This window comes from Anabrus simplex, chromosome 2 (assembly GCF_040414725.1).
Source record: "Anabrus simplex isolate iqAnaSimp1 chromosome 2, ASM4041472v1, whole genome shotgun sequence".
NCBI lineage: Eukaryota > Metazoa > Arthropoda > Insecta > Orthoptera > Tettigoniidae > Anabrus > Anabrus simplex.
In genome coordinates, this window is record NC_090266.1 from 188,803,843 (window position 1) to 188,827,056 (window position 23,214).

Sequence of the window (23,214 nt, forward strand, 5' to 3'; positions counted from 1 at the left end):
CCCACCCAGAAGGCTGAGGTTCGAATCCCTGTGGACCCCGGGTTGAGACGTAGCATCAGGAAGGACATCCGCCCTTACAACACTGGCCAAAACCAAAATGAGCCTGGGCGGCTCCAGCGACTCCAGAAATAGTCAGAGATTCGGACCAGAGTTCGTCTCCTACTGAATATAAATCATTAAGTCTGTCAAGAAACACAGCAGCTGCAAGAATCGATGAGCTTATAGAAAACACTATGCTGCAGTTTGAGAAGATCTGTAAGAATTTTATAACTCTTTCAGTTGCAACCGATGAAAGTACAGATAAGCCTACTGCGGACGTTGTGCTACTGGTCGTATTTGTTCGCAGAGTAGACAGTTCACAACAAGTAACCGAAGAGTTCCTAGACTAAATTCTTCCGAAGACAACTACAACCGGACTAGTGCTGATCTTCAGTCTGCCGAAGGAATGGGCCTGTGTTGGGATAAACACGTATCTCTGGTGACAGACGGTTCTCCTGCTACGAGGGGTGAAATTCGGGATTCAGGTTGGTCGACTGAAGTTAAGATTACAGTCAGAATACACTCGTTACTTTACGGCCGTTCACTGTTTGATTCACCAGGAGTATCTTTGTACAAAATCTCTCAAAATGATTCACTAATTGGACACTGTTACTAAAACTATGAATTTTATGAGGACTCACGGATTAATCCCTAGCGAATTTAAAGGTATTGTGGACTTGATCGACAGTGAGCCTAGGGATGCACCACATTATTTTGAAGTACGGTGGTTAAGCCATACCAAGAGTGTTTGAGTTTCGGCAGCATATAGTTACTGGGAATCTTCTGGCAGTTTTAGTTCCCGTTATTATAATTTAAATTTGTGGAATAGTGAGACTGGTTGAATACGTAGGCTAAAACTTTCACTTCAACTTCACTTTCACTACCCTCATCAACAAATATTTCCACAGCGTACAAAGAAACGTACGTGGGGAATTATCAAACTGCATGACTACTTCACTTCATCTCACGTGCGAAAGTCATATTTGCAGTATACAAGAACGGAGATACTGACATAGAACATAGGGATGTGAGAGATAATATAATATTGGGACAATGTTAGCGACCTGGATACCACTCGGCTGTGAACTTTCCATCCTCTGGGGAACGCTTGTAATTACAAAGAATTAAAAATTAGAAATGTATTACAAATTGTGAAATAGGACAATGTAAAATGGTCTTAAGGGGCGTCCACATTAGGGCACAAAGTCGTGGCAATCTGTATCGGTACAAAGTTGCTGGATGTGCCTTTCTTTCTTTATTGCTATTTGGCTACATTACCACTTGGAAACCACAGACATCAGTGTAAATCAATATACACAGAGCAATGCAGCAAAACTTTATAGCACCTATTACCGTAGAATTCGGGTTTTGCGTACATTTTATTCAAACTGTAAACAGTTCATGTCCATATCAAGTACAAGTAGTACACATCGCATTAGGATTACACTTTTATATTCTACCACCACACGATTTCAAAAATGTTATCTGGATTACGAACTTCTAAGCGTTTTACGTCCAGAATCAGAGAAAATGACGTTGAAAAGGGAACTCCTATAACTACCAATGTATGCATGGATTGGTTGGTCCAGAATAATACGCACATTGGAACAGAATGTGATACATGGCACCAGTTTCTGGGGCGAGCACTAACGCTGTGAAGAATTGATCACTTCTACGCGGAAGAGGTGTGTCAGGAATGTTCCATGGTTAAATCGCATGCGAATTATGTATACTTTCGACTCACAGCCGTAGCGAAGAACCATGGTTGTTGAAGCACAGTGGGTTGTACACCCACGTCCTGTCAATCTTATTGATATGTCTCAGTGCAACGCCAGTATCGGCACGCTTGTTGTCAAACGAGACGATAAAGGTCCGCATATGGCAGTGCAGGCATGTTGTTGCCACGTCCATCACGAGTACCAATTGTTGCCAATTCGTCAGATTTTTCGTTGCCAAAGATGCCAGAATGTCATTGATCCAGAGAAATGCTACTTGACCTGTTGATTTTAAGGGTATAGTAATGTCGATTATATCAAACAAAAGGGCGGTGTATGAGTATTCCACTGGGGATTCTGAAATTTTTGGAGAACACTTTTCTAATCGGTTGTGAGTGTTGATCGGAATATCCTGCGCCAACAAAACCTAAGAGCTTCTCTGATAGCGAGAATTTCGGCACTGTAAATGGATGCTTCACTTGGTAAAGAGAACGTGCATTTTTTCAGTTTGCAGACAGTAGTACGCAACTCCCAAGACGTCACCGTATTTAGAGCCATCAGTAAAGATGTACATACAAGCAGGTCACACCGAAGTAATGAATTCTATAGCATATCTGTGGGAAGGTGCTTCGGTTTGTAAGTTGGCTGGTGATTACTCAAAGAACGATTGTACTGGTACTGCTATCGAGAAATACACGATCGTTTCAGAGTAAGAGGTAGAATATATGCCAATTCTTTGTAACACTGCAGAAGGAGAGGTGGTTTGTAGCGAACTATTCTGATGTGTTGCGGTGTAATAGAATCTAGTCTCTGGAGTGCAGTAAGCAATGGGCTCGATGTGTCTCGACAAGCCGCAATGGGTCGCGCAGCAATAATGATTTGTCCAGTTCACGATGCAAAGGCGGCAATACGGCGGGAGACCAGAGGAATCCTCAGTGACCTTGAAATCTTGGTTCCGAGTGGACACCTTTTATAGACATCTCGACACAATGTGGACGTTATGTGCCTGGAGTAAAAGTCACAGTGATAATCTTATAACCCACGACTTTTACGGTGCTCTACCGTCCGCGCTACTCACACAGGAACTGTTTAGATTGGAGAGCACCGACTCCAATGAAACTTCGTAAGAAGCTCAATTCGAGGGTATGATGCCAAAGTGAACCAACTAAGAAATTGGAATTTATCTATTCCCTTTGGAAATTAAAAATTCCGGAAGAAATGGTGCCCAGATATCTCTGCAGGAATAATGTACAGATTATGTACGAATAATGAACACGTTTCAATATATATTTTCATGACGAATGTAGAAGATGATATTGACAAATGTTAAATACACTGACTGACAGAGCAAATGCAACACCAAGAAGGAGTGGTCAGAACTTTATGCCAATTGCAGGGTAGACTGACGTCACTGAGGTATGCTCATGATGTGAAATGCGCCGCTGTGCTGCGCACGTAGCGAACGATAAATGGGACACGGCGTTGGCGAATGGCCCACTTCGTACCGTGATTTCTCAGCCGACAGTAATTGTAGAACGTGTTGTCGTGTGCCACAGGACACGTGTATAGCTAAGAATGCCAGGCCGCCGTCAACGGAGGCATTTCCAGCAGACAGACGACTTTACGAGGGGTAAGGTGATCGGGCTGAGAAGGGCAGGTTGGTCGCTTCGTCAAATCGCTGCCGATACCCATAGGGATGTGTCCACGGTGCAGCGCCTGTGGCGAAGATGGTTGGCGCAGGGACATGTGGCACGTGCGAGGGGTCCAGGCGCAGCCCGAGTGACGTCAGCACGCGAGGATCGGCGCATCCGCCGCCAAGCGGTGGCAGCCCCGCACGCCACGTCAACCGCCATTCTTCAGCATGTGCAAGACACCCTGGCTGTTCCAAAATCGACCAGAACAATTTCCCGTCGATTGGTTGAAGGAGGCCTGCACTCCCGGTGTCCGCTCAGAAGACTACCATTGACTCCACAGCATAGACGTGCACGCCTGGCATGGTGCCGGGCTAGAGCGACTTGGATGAGGGAATGGCGGAACGTCGTGTTCTCCGATGAGTCACGCTTCTGTTCTGTCAGTGATAGTCACCGCAGACGAGTGTGGCGTCGGCGTGGAGAAAGGTCAAATCCGGCAGTAACTGTGGAGCGCCCTACCGCTAGACAACGCGGCATCATGGTTTGGGGCGCTATTGCGTATGATTCCACGTCACCTCTAGTGCGTATTCCAGGCACGTTAAATGCCCACCGCTACGTGCAGCATGTGCTGCGGCCGGTGGCACTCCCGTACCTTCAGGGGCTGCCCAATGCTCTGTTTCAGCAGGATAATGCCCGCCCACACACTGCTCGCATCTCCCAACAGGCTCTACGAGGTGTACAGATGCTTCCGTGGCCAGCGTCCTCTCCGGATCTCTCACCAATCGAACACGTGTGGGATCTCATTGGACGCCGTTTGCAAACTCTGCCCCAGCCTCGTACGGACGACCAACTGTGGCAAATGGTTGACAGAGAATGGAGAACCATCCCTCAGGACACCATCCGCACTCTTATTGACTCTGTACCTCGACGTGTTTCTGCGTGCATTGCCACTCGCCGTGGTCCTACATCCTACTGAGTCGATGCCGTGCGCATTGTGTAACCTGCATATCGGTTTGAAATAAACATCAATTATTCGTCCGTGCCGTCTCTGTTTTTTCCCCAACTTTCATCCGTTTCGAACCACTCCTTCTTGGTGTTGCATTTGCTCTGTCAGTCAGTGTATACAGTTGGTTCACTCTGGCATCAGACCCTCCAAACTCAGTGGTAACCCAGTCTGCCGTACATTTTACTTAAAACAGTCATTTGTTGCTAAAGTTTTGAATGGAACTTGGGGTATCGAAGGCATCGAATGCAGTGAAACTAGATAGGATGATTAATTGAAACATCTAAACATAGCCGCACCCCTGCCGTTGTTCCTTAGGCTGTCCTCAGCATGACACAACGAACGATTCTGAAAAGGAATCCGGCAGTTCCCTCCTTTGCGCTAATAAAAGTTTATACAGAGTGATTCGTACGTCACTGTACAAACTTTTTGGATGTAATGTAGATGTAATGTAAGACTAAAATGTTGTACACAACTTTTTCTGAAAATGCTTTATTTCATAGTTACTATGTACAATGCCCTATCTTGCTTTATGAAAATGCTTTATTTCCGAGTTATGATGCATAATGCCCTATCTTGCTAGGCATTAAATATATGGGCCAGTGCAGCCTTCGGTCGTGTCAAGTTCGCCTACACCGCAATTCAAAATTGTCAGAAGTGAGAGAAAACTCAATCTTCGCGTAGCCTGCGGAAGAGAATTCTCGCATGGCCAGAAGGCATGCGACATCAATTAAAATCTTGTAAATTTCCCTGCTGAGTGCTGAAGTACAGTTTGTTCTGTTCATTAGCGACTGCAGATCAGCAGTATGTATGTTATTCGCTTATACTGTACACGCACGCATAGAAATGGTGTCCCGAAACGAACATAGCATGGCGTTCTCCTCACTTAAATTTAATTTCGTGTGGCTATTTCTAGCCGACTGCAGTCCTTGTAAGGCAGACCCTCCGATGAGGGTGGGAGGCATCTGCCATATGTAGGTAATTGCGTGTTATTGTGGTGGAGGATAGTGTTATGTGTGGTCTGTGAGTTGCAGGAATGTTGGGGACAGCACAAACACCCAGCCCCCGGGCCATTGGAATTAACCAATGAAGGTTAAAATCCCCGACCCGACCGGCAATCGAACCCGGGACCCTCTGAACTGAAAGCCAGTACGCTGACCATTCAGCCAACGAGTCGGACACTTAACGCATTGCTGCAGGTAGACAGTCCGCTACAAGACTGTTGCGACCGAAGTGGGCACAGTGGTGGATATAGAGCAATAAACACACTGTCTTCAGCACTACCCATTCACTCCCTTCCCCTCCTTTTCTGTACTACAGTGGTCTTCAATATTATCCCTTCACTCCCTCTCCTCCTTTTCAGTACTGGAGTGGAGCAGTGTTGGTTGTTTATATCGCGACACCATTTCTGTGCATGCGTGTACACCCCACTACGCGCAGCGGATTCCGACAAGAAAGCGCTTTGCTTACTGTTTGTAGGTCTGAATGAGTTCTGTGATATTCCAAGAGCAATGCAACGACAAGCACGTCTCTGTCTGCAATTGCATGCACGTCACCTTGAATATGCTTTGGGGTAAACAATGCACTGTATTGAACGCAGTTTGTGTTGAATTTGTGACCCCTTTATTGAGTTGAATGCCAAGAAGAATTAATTTTGTTTTGATTGTGTTGCACTGAGGGAATTCGATTCTGAGTAGAACGCACTTATTTGTACGTTTACAGTATGTAGGGTAAACCATACAGTTATTGGCCACTTAAGGATAATTTGAAGTTTGTTATTCAATAAAATTCATGAATGGCAGTAAATAATTTTTTTAAACAGATTTTTGGCATAGTTATTTATTTCTAATACAAGAAGGACTAAGACTCTTGTGATAAAACAATATTACAAATTTATACATTAAATTATTTATAAGTTTGTAAAATTGTATAGTTATTGGCCACTTCTGACAGTAATTGTCCACATGTGGTACAGTAATTGGCCACTCCATACTTCTACTGGCGACGTTGTATCTTGGGTTTACTGAACAATCTAGAAACTCCTATATAACAGTGTATCATACTTTTCTTGGAACACAGTCTTAAATTCTACGTTTTACTAGGTTATATAGTTCACGAACTTCATCATCATCATCATCATCATGCACACTATTGTCAGTGAAATCTTCAATTTCACTGGCTGATTTCACATTGTAGCAGAAATGGCAAAGGAACCCATCCTCGTCCTCAGCCAGGGGAATATGATTTTTGTGGTTGTTAGGTACACATTTTTCGTGAAATGAACTGCGGCAATCGTCACAACGTATTTCCCTCCCATTTTTGACTTTGCCATGGCAGATGCAACACGATACTTCATTTCCACCTTTCCCAAATAATTTCCTTTTAATTGTGCATCTGTCGCGTTCCTTGCATTCCTTTTCTCCTTTCTGTTCTGCACGTTTCCTTTTTCGTTGTTCTTTCTCTTCCTCTGCGGCAAGTTTAGCAAGGCGCTTCTTCTGAAGCATGTCTTGATATTTTTTTGATGTCACAGCAAATGGCTGTCTGTCTGTGATCTTCTTTCCCTTACGCTTAGGAGTTTCAGGCCAAACAAGAAATTCCTCCATATGGTCTAAACGGGCTTTTTTGATTACTGAGGTAGTCGTGCTGGTTGAACCCTTTTCCTCCTCTCCTGTGTACATTCTCTTGCTGGAGATATTGCTAGTTTCTGCTCTTATTTGGCTGTTCTGTGAGGCATTATTTGGGGTCACATTGCTAATGATATTTCCTGCCCCGTTTCTCTCAGGAGTCCCACTAGTGGATTGGCAATCAATATCCTTCATATTGGATGAGTGGCTGTTACACTGAATCATGCCACTTGCTGCGCTGCTTGATTCAGCGCCTGACATTCGCCTGAAGTTCTTCTTTTTCTTGAAATATTTCCATATTCGGAACAAAGAGTGAAAATCTTCGCTGCTTTCTCGCAGAACCGTCCCATCGCTCTTCTTAAATGTTTCAATTTTTTCAGCTCCTACAATGCTGAAATATGTGTCATAATTCATAACTACATTTGAGATATTTTCATCATTGCAGGGAATCTGTCCCTGCTCCTTCGGGACCGCTGTCACATTAGATTTTCCCAGACATTTGGAGTAATCCACTGGATCAGGATTTAAAGGACAAATACCACATACTTCAAAACCTTTCGCCAGGGTTTTAGGTTTGGCAGCAGACTCAACTACCTTCTTCAACAGAGGAACAAATGACAATTTGTTTAGAACCTCACCTGGATGATTAGAATACCAATCATGCACTGACTTTTGCCAGCATACTTTCAGGGGCCGAAACACAGCAACATCTGCAGGTTGTAAGATGCGGGTAGCATTTGGATACAGTGCTATTATTTCAATCTGTAAATCACGGCACAAGACACTTAATTGATAAGTTAGGTGTGATTTATGTCCGTCAACAAACAATACTACTGGCAGTGTTATATCTTCAAACACAAGAAAGGGGTGAAACACATTTGCTATGTATTCAAAAAATACCTCGGAAGTCATCCACCCACTGTAGCTTCGAGGGATTCCCCATTCCTTGGGAACAGATTCCGAAATCTTTTCAGGAATTCTTTTATAGTGATAGACAATCATTGGGCAACATGTTTTCCCACTGGCCGAAAAGGTGAACATAACAGTTATGTTCTCCTTAGAAGGTCCCTCCTGTACCGAATACACATTTTTTGCCCCCTTCTTCACTAGCACTCGACCCGTTGAGGGACATATTTGGAAACCTGTTTCATCTCCGGTGAAGACTCTAGATGGGTCTTTCATAGCCTCTTCAAGATTTTTCTCTTTAATATACTCCTTTTCTTCGGAAAACCACTTCCTAACATCACTTTCCGAGACACGTGAACTTGCTGCTGTTACTGACTCACTTGTTCGCTCTGTTATTTGAGGATGACGACGCAGGAAAGCCTATAAACAAGAAAGAGAACTCAATATTTTCAGAAGAATTTACAGTTACATGGATACTAATCATAAGTTCTACGAATATATTATTACCTTCAGCCAGCCTTCACCTGGGCGGTTGTTCCTGAAAGGGTTCGGCCGTGGATTTAATGTCAAAAAATTCTGTACGCTGGAAATTATGTCTTCTCTCTTTCTTGGAAAACCTTTCCTTGCCATTTCGAGAATCCACCTAGAAATGTTAAATTTCCTTTCCATTGTTAGGAACCAACACAATAATGCAAAATATGTATCTCTCTACTTCATGTTACACATTTTGAATCATCTTAGGCTAACCTGACTAAAGTATCCTCCTCTTCCTTCGTGAGAACTGGCGATGGACCAAAAGAATCTTTGTGAGCAGGGTTTTTCAATTTAAATTGTAGACTGGTTCGTGGTAGGCCATATTTTTTCGCCACGGCTCTCAGAGATTTATCAGGATCGTTGTGTATTTCCGCTATTGCTGCTTCCATAGCAGCAGGATCGTATTTTGGAAGTTTAGGCATTTTTAAAATTACCTACAAAGTACCAATCAAAAATTGTTACAGTAATGGACCACACCCAAAACAGTTATTGGCCAGGTGGCCATTAACTGTATAGGTTGCTTTTATTACAAAAAACAAGGAATATTGATATCCTGATCATATAAGAAGCTTGTCTACCGCAGAAAAAGTACGATTTTTATAGACTCCCAAAACACAGCTATTGGCCGGGGTGGCCAATAGCTATGTAATGCAATTTTTTCAGTTACAGTTATTGGCCACCCACTTGAATGGTACACACTACAATGATTCTTATAAATTATCACATTAACTCATTGGTTATTAACTTAACTCACCTCAGTAACCTTGCCTGGAGTGTAGGACAGTATCAAAACACTATCAGAGATATTTCAAATAAGTCCTGACGCTAAAGAAATTCACAAGAAATATCACAATATTAAACACTGTGCCAGTTGAGTGCCACCATTTTGAACTCTCGCAGATAATGGAGGGAAAAAGTTCCATGCTCATGGAGAATAAAGGATAGGTCTGCCATCTGGTGACAAAAATCAGACTTTAAATGTTACAACTGCCTTGTAATTGAACTTTAAATCAGTATTGGCCAATAACTGTAAGGTGGCCAATTACTATACGGTTTACCAGTACCTTGGTAGAATTTGTGATCCGCAACCTATTTCAGAGTTCAGTCTTTACTCTTTCTTCGGGTCGAGTGCAGTGTAGTGATCCATTTAGCATTACCAAAATTGATATAATAATACCGTAATAATACATAACTCAGTTTACATCGAAATGACAAATAATGAAGTCCACAAAAATGATTTATTTTTGCTCTGGCTCTTTTGGTGCTGAAGAGGTGGACGATTCGACAACTCCGGCTACTGGAGGCGTAGTAAATTCTGTAAGCCGCTAAAAGACACTGGGCTGCCACCGGAGAGTAGTGGTGTGAGGCGAGGTCGTCATGTTTTGTCCCCAACATTATATTATTATTATTATTATTATTATTATTATTATTATTATTATTATTATTATTATTGTTGTTGTTGTTCCGGGGTATCTGTGGAACGCAGAGGTGAAAGAAGGTGCCGAGGTGAATGGGTCTAACTACAATGTCAAGAATTGAATTTAAAACTTAAACTGAAGGTTATATTTTCAGAACTTCAAACTTAACCATTTTTCGTAGCAATGAACATCAGGTACAGTGATAATCTTAAAACAAGTCTAGGAAAAGACAAGATAAGTGGTCTTAACAGATCCTGGGCTTCAAGCCCCTCGCTTTACAATTTTACAAATGGAAGAAGAATTATTTAGTTAAGGGCAGAAATCCCCTAATTCATGGAGCACTTGCTCCCCAAAATACAATTTCTAGCCTTCTAGAGGCACTCTTTACAATTACAAAACTTGAAAAAGAGCTAACCGGCTCTCGGTTTATTTCAGCCTCCTCGAGGCAACCTCAAAAATCTTACACTCTCTGGCCTTCCACGGCCCAACTTACAATTTGAAACAGGGGTATCTCGTACCCAACCTATAGGGTCTTTGCGGAAAAGAACAGGTTAAGTAAATGGCCTGAAACACAAACAGAAAGGAGGCGTACTGCGCTCCAAGATAATGAAAAACCTAAGGGGCTCTAGGCCAATGAAACAGGGGCTATTCCCAAACTACTGAGGTGACTCGTATAGAAATTACTTTAACACATTACAGAAGGAAAAACCGTTACAAAACGTAGTAACGTAGGGTAATTCAGTCTCTATCCCCGATTTACAGTTAAAGATGTTATGACATTTTTACATTAGCCGGAAGATGATTTACATTTTCGAAAAGTAGGTTACATAGTTAAAGATTCGGACCTTTCCCTGGGATTAAACTCCGGAGGTAGCAAGAAAGAATAAAGTTATGTGGCCATTACCTTGAAGATGTTCTAGCTGTCTACGAAAGAGACCGCCCGCCTCCTGCTTAACACACACACACACACACACACACTCAGACGTCGATCAATTGGCCAAGAAACGTGAAAAGCCGCAGTCTATAAACCCTCAGGGAAGGTTCGAGATCATTCAAGACTAAGCCGGCCACACCCTCCCCATTTATTTGGTCAATTTCAAAGTTACACTCAGAATCGAACAAGAAGCCTGTGATAGGTTGAAAATTAAATACAGAAATTAGGGATTTGCTAGATTCAAAAACTGGCGGAAAGAAAAAGGAAATATTGCCAACCCAAAAATAAATGAACATCAATCAGTTACAAAAACCTAGAAATACAAAACTTCTTTAAATTATAACTTCTTACACTTTGCACCAGCGTGCGTGATCATAGTTTTTTGGTAATGTCATCTGTGGAGAATTGTCCAAACTGCTTGGTGTATAGCTAACAAAACCAGGAGAAATTCAGTCAGTTTAGGAAACTTCACAATAACAAAATTACTCAATATTTTAGTGGTGACATCTTCTGATTAAAGTTCCAAGTTGGTGTAGTTTCAGTTTCACTGTTTTACCAATAGAGGAGTTCATTTAGGCGCTAATTTTGAATGCGCGGCGTTGAGGTGTACCTCTCGGTACAGTTATTATTTCAAAATTTAATAGCGCACTTCTCGAGTATTCAAGGCCACGATATAAAATCGCAGCGCACTAAGCTGTAATTTAAGAATAATTACATTATTAGTTTTACGTCCCACGGTTTTCGATGACATCGAGGTGCCAGAATCTTATCTCACAGGACTTCTTTTATGTTCTGGTAAATCTAACGTTAAAAACGCCCTTTCCCGACAAAATTCTGGCACGACAGCACCTCTTAAGACAGAAATAAATTGATGAAATATTAAGCGATATTAATAATAATAATAATAATAATAATAATAATAATAATAATATCTACATGACGTGGACGGGACTTTTCCACGTCTGTACAGTAAGCCTAATTCTACGGCCCGTGTTATTAATGCAAATAAATTATAACGTCTCTCGTGTGATCTGACAGAGGAGACTACGGTTGCAGATGCTGAAATGCTGCAATGACAGAAACTGGCAGAGATCCCAAGATGTGCTTTGTCACCACGGAGGGTTAGTTTAAGAGCATGAGAATGTGCCAAGAAAAGCTGATGCTAATGCATCGTCCGGTTGTTCAACTTCGTTAGTGTAAAGCCCAGTTCGACACAAACTACAGTGTTCAAGGAAAGTTTTGTATATTCTGTTTGATTTTATTTTGCTATGTGTAAGTAAATTATAAATGACGAAAAGAGTACACAAAGAAAAATAATTTGCAGTTAGCTAAGCAAAAGCGACAGAAAAGCAACAAAAGCAAAAAGTTGGTTATGTGGCTAATCAATACCGTGTATAGCACCTCGGGCCCTGAACAATTCTTGAATACGACGGGGGATACTCAGCACCATAGCATCCAATTTGTTTTGGGGAAGCTTGGATACAAGTTTCACTCGGTCCCGTCTTCATTTCACACCATGAATGTTCAACACAGTTCATGTCCGCAGAATATGCCGGCCACACCATTCGCTGTACGCCGTCCGTCTCAAAGAACTGACTGACTACTCTGGCGCGATGGACAGGTGCAAATCTCTCGCGCACAGAGGCAGCAATGATGTCACTGTGTAAAATACCAGTTATATTACCCTGTCGCGGAATTAGAGCAGTGCATTGACCAAACACGACCCCACCCTAAAACAATGTGGAACTCACTTGCTGTCGATGGCACTGCAGGACAAAGAGCTCGTTCCGTTTCTCAGCAGATCACCGCCTACAGACTAGAATGTTCCTGTTGTGTGGATGCAGGCTTATGGTGACCTCACCAGAAAGGAGAGTACGCTTCCACTGATCCTGATGCCATGGGTTGGGAATAGTTGCCCATATCTATGCTCTATGGTCTGGTTTAAAAGGAGTTCTTAATACACTGATGTCAGTTTTCCGTCGTGCAGCCGATTTCGCACTGTCTGATCTGACTCATTCACTCCGGTGGCCCTCCGAAGATTCTGGCGGAACGAGGTGTCAGTAGCAGAGGGCCTACGACATGCTGAGAACAACAAATACCGATCCTCCCTGGAAGCTGATTTTTATGGGTGTCCCACGAGTTATCGTTCAGCAACCTTTTGTGTCTCCCTGAACTTTTCCCACACTCTGGAGACATTACTGTGACTCACTCCAACACGAGCAGCGACATCCACTTGTCGCAATCCTTCTTGCAGCAATATCACAATTCGAATACGGTCAGTAGCAGAAATGACATGTTTACCTCAGTCCTACACGTGTTTTCTATACACCACCGACGTTACCAGTGATGATGTTAATCTGAGCGACACGTTAAATGCCTATCGTAAAAATATCGAACCTGATCTGGGCTTAAAGCCACTATGTGTCTCCGACATAGGGCTACAGAGCATACTGTAAACATGTTTGAAATACTGTGATATATACCATGTGGAATCGTAAAATGCTACACCTTTTTTTGAGCGCTGTATTAGAATATGCAATTATTCTACATTTAGCTGCTGTGTTTTTGTAACATGAAACTAACCTGAAAGCTTCAAAAACAGGTTAACTCAGTGCGTTGCGGCACGCCAGTTATCAAATCAAAATACTTTATTTGCAAATAAGATGTCTACCTCGGTGGCAAATGATACAAAAAATACACTGTTCTCAACAACTAAAATTTAAAGTAAAAAGAAAAGAAGACCTTTTTCCTAAAATACAGTTTTATACAAATTACATTTTACATTTACATTTTACAATTTACATGAACAATTTTTCTATGAAATACACAGCTCATCCTTAATAAATATATATTATTTTAAAAACTATTCTCATAATGTCTTCTGTAACTTACACACATAATCAACTCATATACAGTACGTGGAATCACTTCAAAAAATACTATACAATTGCTATCAGATTTAAATGTACATTGTTTTTTGAAACCCATTTTGGTACCTAACGTGCATAACGTTATGGCTGCTAGCTCTGTACTTAGGAGACAGGTGGTTTCGAATCCCTCGTCGGCCATCCTCAAAATAGTTTTTGGGGTTTCCAATTTCAACTCTAAGAAAATGACGGGATGGTAACTTTCTCAAAGCCACGGCCGCTTCCTTCCCATTCCTAGCCCCTATAATTACACCTGCACATACAGAAACCATCATCACACAGCGGTACATGTATCTCACCCACATGTACTGGGAAAAACAACTACAGAACTGGCGAGCCAAACATGTCCTCGGACACTCCCGGAAATGAAAGCCTCATGTGGCATAAAATATCCAGCAAACAAGAAGCTGCAATGTAGGAGGAACATGCAAGTCTCGTTGGTTTCGTTTTGCTTGAATTGGTTCCACTGTCGGAAGTTATTACTTCCAAAACAGTGTTTCTATTAAAACGATTCCTCCTTATAAATTCATTTTCATTATGGAATTCAAAGGGGTCCATAATATTTCGTAAATACGCTGTAGAGCAAGAATGTATCGCCTTTTAATAATTTCTTCTGACATTTCCTAGAATTATCAACCATTTTATAGGTTAAGACGTGGTTAAACCTGAAATAATACAGGGTTTCCTTGTCTTGATGAAGTTTAACTTGTTTCACCGAAAAAGTCGCACTTACATGATTATGAATTCCAATAAGTTCAGCTTCATAAAGTAAGTTAGGCTTATTTACGCCGGAATATGAAATTAAGCTTAGATTCAAGTTCGACGCTGGTCGTATTAGATCTGGAAAGCTACCGTAGTATAACGTACAAGACCAAATGAAAGCGCGTTGGTAACGCCAGTGTGAGTCTCTCGGACATGAATTCAAAGGGGGTCCATAATATTTCGTAAAGATAAAAACGTTAGCTACCAGTATGTTCATGAGGCGATCCCATCTAGCAATTTCATTGTTGATAGAGGCTGCATAAACTGGTTTACACTCTGTTCGATTTCGATCGGTCAGCGAACGGTTGTAGTCAGCCAAACATTTCATAGCGGGCCGGTCTTGACTCTATCAATCGCTCGAGAAACAACGCCACGTAACTGACAGAGTAGACACGAATGCAGAGCTTCAATATCGCGTAACAGACATGGACAAATACGTACAGAAATTATGTCTTCCTTTTTCTTACAAATTAGTTAAGCTAGTACATTATAAGGAACCAATTCAATGGACTCCAAGCTCTTCTGGATCAATTTTTACAGTTTCATACATTTATTTCCTTCTGGTGTAAAATTATAAACTTTTCCTTACGAGGCAGTGGTATTTAAGCGGCGGTATAGATTGTGCCCATAGGAATATTCCATTCCTAACTCGTCACTACAAGACTGATGTTCTAACAAGCGGGAAACTATTCTTGTTCTGAATCATTTAAACATAATATTATCCTTGTATTCTCACTGTGTTAACAAAGATAATTATATTAAATAACAAGCATGTACCCGCGGCTTCGCCCGCGTTTATTAATTCAACCGTTAGATGTCTTTAAACCAATTATTGAAAAGCAAAATAAGAAACACATTTTGTTAACGCACAGTAAATAAGTAAAATAAATAAATAAATAAATAAATAAATAAATACATCATACATTATCATTATAGACTGTTATGCCTTTCAGCGTTCAGTCTGCAAGCCTCTGTGAATTTACTAAACGTCGGCACAATCCTCGATTTGCAAGTAATGTTGTGGCCTCATTTAGTTCTATACATCTTATCTTTAAACCGTTAGAAACCGAGTCTAACCATCGTCGTCATGGTCTACCTCTACTTCTCTTACCCTCCATAGCAGGGTCCATTATTCTCCTAGGTAACCTATCATCCTCAATTCGCCTCACATGATCCCACCACCGAAGCCGGTTTATGCGCACAGCTTCATCCATCAAATTCATTCCTAAATTAGCCTTTATCTCCTCATTCCGAGTACCCTCCTGCCAATGTTCCCACCTGTTTGTACCAGCAATCACTCTCGCTACTTTCATGTCTGTTACTTCTAACTTATGAATAAGATATCCTGAGTCCGCCCAGCTTTCGCTCCCGTAAAGCAAAGTTGGTCTGAAAACAAACCGATGTAAAGATAGTTTCGTCTGAGAGCCGACTTCCTTCTTACAGAATACTACTGATCGCAACTGCGAGCTCACTGCATTAGCTTTACGACACCTTGATTCAACCTCACTTACAATATTACCATCCTGGGAGAACACACAACCTAAATACTTGAAATTATCGACATGTTCTAGCTTTGTGTCACTAATCTGACATTCAATTCTGTTGAATTTCTTACCTACTGACATCAATTTAGTCTTCGAGAGGCTAATTTTCATACCATACTCATTGCACCTATTTTCAAGTTCCAAGATACCAGACTGCAGGCTTTCGGCACAGTCTGCCATTAAGACCAAGTCGTCAGTATAGGCCAAACTGCTTACTACATTTCCACCTAAGTGAATCCCTCCCTGCCATTTTATACCTTTCAGCAGATGATCCATATAAACTACGAACAGCAAAGGTGAAAGATTACAGCCTTGTCTAACCCCTGTACGTACCCTGAACCAAGAACTCATTCTACCATCAATTCTCACTGAAGCCCAATTGTCAACATAAATGCCTTTGATTGCTTTTAATAATCTACCTTTAATTCCATAGTCCCCCAGTATGGCGAACATCTTTTCCCTCGGTACCCTGTCATATGCTTTCTCTAGATCTATGAAACATAAACACAACTGCCTATTCCTCTCATAGATTCTTCAATTACCTGGCGCATACTGAAAATCTGATCCTGACAGCCTCTCTGTGGTCTGAAACCACACTGGGTTTCATCCAACTTCCTCTCAACGACTGATCGCACCCTCCCTTCCCTTCCAAGATGCCAGTGAATACTTTGCCTGGTATACTAATCAATGAGATACCTCGATACTTGTTGCAATCCTTCCTGTTCCCTGGTTATAGATACGTGCAATTACTGCTTTTGCCCAATCTGAAGGTACCTTACAAACACTCCATGCTAATTTTACCATTCTATGAAGCCATTTCATCCCTGCCTTCCCACTATAATTCACCATTTCAGGTCTAATTTCATCTATTCCTGCTGCCTTATGACAATGGAGTATATTTACCATCCTTTCCACCTCTTCAGGCATAATTTCACCAACATCATTTTCCTCCTCCCCATGAGCTTGGCTGTTCACAACACCACCAGGATGATTTCCTTTTACATTGAGAAGATGTTCAAAATATTCCCTCCACCTCTCCAGTGATTCCCTGGGATCTATTATGAGTTAACCTGAAATACTCAAAACACTGTTCATTTCCTTTTTTCCCTCCCTTTCTTTATTACTGTCCAGAAAGGTTTCCCTGCTTTTTGACCTAGTCTTTCCAGGTTGTTACCAAAATCTTCCCATGACTTCTTTTTGGATTCAACAACTATTTGTTTCGCTCTGTTTCTTTCATCTACATGCAAATCCCTGTCTGCCTCGGCCCTTGTTTGGAACCATTTCTGATAAGCCTTCTTTTTACGTTTACAAGCTGCTCTCACTTCATCATTCCACCAAGATGTTCGCCTTTTCACATCTTTACACACAGTTGTTCCTAGGCATTCCCTTGCTGTTTCTACTACAGCATCCCTGTATGCCACCCATTCACTTTCTATATCCTGAACCTGCTTACTGTCTAATGTTCGAAACTTCTCACTAATCATATCCATGTACTTCTGTCTAATTTCCTCATCCTGGAGATTTTCTACCCTTATTCGTTTGCAGACAGATTTCACTTTCTCTACCCTAGGCCTAGAGATACTTAGTTCACTACAGATCAGATAGTGGTCTGTATCATCGAAAAATCCCCGGAAAACTCGTACATTCCTAACAGATTTCCTAAATTCGAAGTCTGTTAAGATATAGTCTATTATGGATCTGGTACCCCTAGCCCCCCATGTTTAGCGGTGAATAGCCTTATGGCTGAAGAATGTATTCGTAACAGCTAAACCCATACTAGCACAGAAGTCCAGCAAACGCTTCCCATTCCCTTTATCTTCCATATCTTCCCCACATTTACCAATCTCCCTTTCGTATCCTTCAGTTCTATCCCCAACTCTCGCATTGAAATCGCCCATTAACACTATTCTATCCTTGCTGTTGACCCTGACCACGATGTCACTCAATGCTTCATAAAACTTGTCAACTTCATCTTCATCTGCACCCTCACATGGTGAATACACGGAGACAATTCTAGTCCTAATTCCTCCAACTGACAAATCTACCCACATCATTCGCTCATTTACATGCCTAACAGAAACTATGTTGCGTGCAATGGTATTCCTCACAAAGAGCCCTACCCCAGACTCTGCCCTTCCCTTTCTAACACCCGTCAAATACACTTTATAATCTCCTATCTCTTCCTCGTTATCTCCCATTACCCGAATATCACTTACTCCTAGCACATCCAGTTGCATCCCCTTTGCTGACTCAGCCAGTTCTACTTTCTTTCTTCCATAAGCCCCATTAATATTGATAGCTCCCCATCGAATTCCATTTCGTTCACCAAGTTGTTTCCAAGGAGTCCCTCGCCTGTCAAATGTGAGTGAGACTACGTTACTCCCATAGGTCCGAGGCTTGCTTAAAATGTTCTGACCTCGGCAAATTCATGAAGCAGGATGCTACCCTACTTGCACATAGTCCAAGTGAGGATCTCTCTTCTAACGGGTTATGGACCACCGGTGGATTGTATAGTCCTAGCCGCCTGAGCACAAGGAGGGCCAGGACTCAGAATATGTCCAAGATGCCCACTCCCATTCCATAGCAACTGGTACCCCGACTCTCAGGACCACTTACTAGGCCGCTCAGCCGTTGCCCATGGTTCACGAACCAGGACGTGACTACAGTAACCCACAAGCATGAACCACTATAAATAAATAAGTAAATAAAACTATTAAAAGTAATAGAAGCATTTAGTGAAAGCAGTTCTTTACCTGTATAACGATTCATTTAAAATTTCAGATCTCTGCGTCCCGTAGATTTGGCTGGGCATCGAATGCATACACACAGACACACAATTCCGGACATTACGGACTGAATACGGCTCATCATGTCGGGAATCGAAAATGGCTTCCTACGCCATGGACTTAAAGTGGCTCCTTGACTTGTAATACCTACCTTATGTACGCTGCCTAGCGACAGTGAATCTATGCATTTAATCCTGCAGACATCACGTTGGACTGTCGTATCCTAACACAAGTTTTCCGCCGATTTTTCGTTCTTAACTTACCAACGAATGCGAAAATTAAATATCAGGCTTCGAGGTGCATTTGGATCCCTTCCATCCATCTATATTAACAATTTCAGATATCTGCGTGCCGTAGATTTGGCTGGGCATCGCGTAAACATAGACAGACAAAACAAAATTAACAAAATAAACAAAATTATTTTTTCACTCAAATAGGTATAAAACATAACACATACCGAGCCGTATGACTGTAGTGCTGGTGGTGGTGGTGGTGGTGGTGGTGGTGGTGATGATGGTACGATTCCACGACAAACAAAGGAATTACCTGAAGGAATAGATTTGATACTGACGGAAAAGACCGAACAAAACAGACACGGCCTGATCTTTCATAAATGACTGAAGTATACAACACTGCTTCACAGGAACGTTTGGTGGTTTACCGATATAGCCAGGTGTCAGAATATTTCATTTAAACTATGGTCTTTTACACTCGGTCCTGCAGGGCTCTCTCTATATATTATGCACGTTTCAAGTCGCTCTCAGAGTAGACGTTTCCAGAAACCGAAGTTATAAAAGGTATGTCAGGGTATATACACCATCGCTTAGCCTACGGTACAGAATTCAAGCACAGTCTTCCTCGTTTGCACGTATGGGAGTCATACAACACAAGAACCAACGATGGCAAAACACAAGCCACATGCAAGTACTGCGGATCAATTTATCGTAATATGTGGCCACTCGTCTGCGAGATCATCTGAAGTGCACACTCTGCCCACAATCTATCAATCGTACGGGTCCGGAACCCCTGAAGAGATCAGGAAAAATTCTAGGACGACGTCTGAAAAAACAGTAGTTCTTCAATATAATTGCTGCTCTGCTACAGACGTCATATGAGATGCACTTTCGCCTCTCTGATGTCATGCTGCCATTATCTTGAGGTACATCGAACGTTCCTACAAGTACAGTTTATGACGAAGCGTAGAAGAAATTGTCGCTCTCTTATCGAAGCTAGAATCAAAATCCTGGCGGAATGCTTTACACTTAATCCGTCCCAATCACCATGCTTTGGGTGCAACGTTGTTCAACGCAGAATATCAACAACGAGTACACGCTGTCATAGTCATCTATATATATAAAATAACTTGTCCTGACTGACTGACTGACTGACTGACTGACTGACTGACTGACTGACTGATTCATCATCGTCGAGCCAAAACTACTGGACATAAAGAAATGAAATTTTGAGGATACATTTATATTACAATGTAGGTGCTAGCTAAGAGAGGATTTTTGGATATCCCGTCGCCAAGGGGGTGAAAAGGGGGGTGAATTTTTGAAATGAGCGTATCTATATCTCAAAATGTCAAACGTTTACAGATCTAACAATTGGTATTTGGAATCTTTTCTAAAAATAAAAAAACGTATTTTTTAGTTTTCGGAAAATCCCAATAGGAGGGGGTGAAAAGGAGTGAAAAACGGGCGAATGCCTTTAATGAGGATATTTATCTCTTAGAAACTGAAGATATTACAGACCTGAAAAGCTGTATTTGGGATCTCCTATAAAAATAAAGAAACGCGTATTTTTTGTTTTTGGAAAATCCAATTAATGGGGGGGGAGTGAAAAGGGGGGGTGATATTTTAAAGTGAGTGTATCTATATCTCAAAACTTTAAAGGATTACAGATGTAAAAATATGTATTTAGAATCTCCCATAAAAATAAAGAAACATGTATTATTTGTTTTCGAAAATCCCAATAGGAGGGGTGAAAAAGGGTGAAGAAGCGGTTGAATGCCTTTAATGAGGATACTTATATCTCAGAAACTGACGATATTACACACCTGAAATTTGGTATTTGGGACCTCATTTAAAAACAAAGAAACACGTATTTGTTGTTTTTGGAAAATCCAATTAGTGGGGGTTAAACGAGAGTGACAAATTGCGGTGAATTTTTAGAAAGATTATAACTACAGTATCTCAGAAACGTACAATGTTACAGACGTAACAATTACTGGTATTTTGAATCTCCCGTAAAAGTAAAGAAACATAGGTGATTTATTTTTGGAAACTCCACTTAAGCGGAACTAAAAAGTGGGTGAAATTTTAAAATGAGCATTTCTACAGTATATCTCAAAAACTTAACATGTTACAGAAGTGAAGAATGGTATTTTTATCTCTATTACAAATAAAGAAACATGTATTATTTGTTTTCGGGAAAACCACTTGGGTGTGAATGAAAAAGGGGTTGAATTCTTGAATTATTTTAATTAGGATACTGATATCTCAAGAACTGAAGATGTCACAGACATGAAATTTGAAGTCCCCTTTAAAAATAAAGAAATACGTAGTTTTTGTTTTCGGAAATCAACTTAAGGGGGGGGGGGGAATTGAAAAATGTTGAAATATTTGTATCAAGATACTATTATCTCAAAAACGAAAGATTTTGCAGACATGAACATTGGTATTTGGAATCTGCTTTAAAAGAATAGAAACACGTACTCTCGGAAAATCCATTGAAGGAGGGCGGAGGTGAAAGAATTGAAAAAATAATTGAATTAATTTTATGTGGATACGTACATCTAATAAAAACTAAAGTTATTACAGACGTGAAAATTGGTATTTGTAACTCCTTTAAAAACAAAGAAAAACGCGTTTTGGTGGAGAAATCATCATGGGAGGTGGGCGTGAAAAGGAGTTGAATTCCTTTTATGAGGACACATATCTCAAAAACTGAAGATGTCAGAGTCGTGATAATTGGTATATAGAAGATCCTTTACTATTAAAGAAACAAATAATTTTTGCCAGAAAATTCACTTCGGCGGGAGGGGGGGGGGGGGAGAGTGAAAGGAAGTGAAAGAAAGTGAATTATTTTTATGGAGATACGCATATCTCAAAACTGAAGGTAACAGGCGTTAACATTGGTATTTGGAATCTCCTTTAAACACCAAAAACACGCCTTTATTCTTGGGGGGGGGGGCGGTATATCAATTTTACGGCGGTGGGGTGAAAAAATAGTTGAGACCAATTGATTTTACTGTTCATAATGTACTTATTCTGATCATGAACCGATCATTTTAAATCTTTCCTGGGTTCGTTTTCAAGAGGCATCTTTTCCTTTTGAGAACTTAAAGTTAGATTACAGTAGATTCTCCTAGCATATAAATAAAAAAGTAAACATATTTGAAATAAACGATAAGAATGGTACTGACCGTGCTATTGTTCACATCTATAAAAAGGTCAATAATGCACGGAAGTATATCATTCGTATCGCCAGAAATCCCGCGCACTTGCCTACGCGCTAAAATGGTGCTGGTCACATTGTCAGCAATGACAATACCGGGCGAGTTGGCTGTGCGGTTAGGAGCGCGCAGGTGTGAGCTCGCATCCGGGAGATAGTGGGTTCAAACCCCACTGTCGGCAGCCCTGAAGATGGTTTTCCGTGGTTTCCCATTTTCACACCAGACAAATGCTGGGGCTGTACCTCAATTAAGGCCACGGCCGCTTCCTTCCGATTCCTAGGCCTTTCCTGTCCCATCGTCGCCATAAGACCTATCTGTGTCGGTGCGACGTGAAGCAACTAGCAAAAAAAAACAAGCTATGACAATGGGAGCAGATGTAATTTACCGCCAAGTAGCGGTCTTGCATCTTGCTGTGGGGTCCAGAACATCAATAATAATAATAATAATAATAATAATAATAATGTTCTGGACCGTCGTCTAAATGTGCGGACCGCGCTGGAAACGGGTCCTGGCCGGGAAATGACTACGAATGCAGTCCGGCCGCGGGTTCTGTACTGCCAAGGCACCCAAGACGACACCACGCCGGATCTCCTCAAGGGTTTGATTCATATTAAAAATGCTTACAGGAAAAGAAGACAAAGGTTTGGGGACCCAACTGACCGGGTAGAATATCTGGACCTAGCCCGGGAAGTACAAAATCGATTGCTGAAAAGAAAGATTGGAAAATGGGAGTAACTTTGGCGTAATCTCTCAGAAAAGGAGTCAGATCGCGAATTTCGGTGGATTATATATAGAACGTTAAGCATTTAATTATAAATTTCAGTATAATACCGTAGCGAAGCACGGGTATCTTGCTAGTTACAGATACGATTAAACGATCGACTGCTCTCAATTCGGACGGACGGACGTGCTACGGATATGGAGCCAAGCTCTG

The 23,214-nt window shown here is 41.4% G+C and overlaps 1 protein-coding gene across 3 annotated transcripts in view; it reads right to left on the reverse strand.

The window, feature by feature from the left end:
• LOC136863995 (uncharacterized) overlaps positions 1-23,214 on the reverse strand; it is a 566,004-nt gene that overhangs the window by 161,407 nt on the left and 381,383 nt on the right. The window lies entirely within an intron of this gene.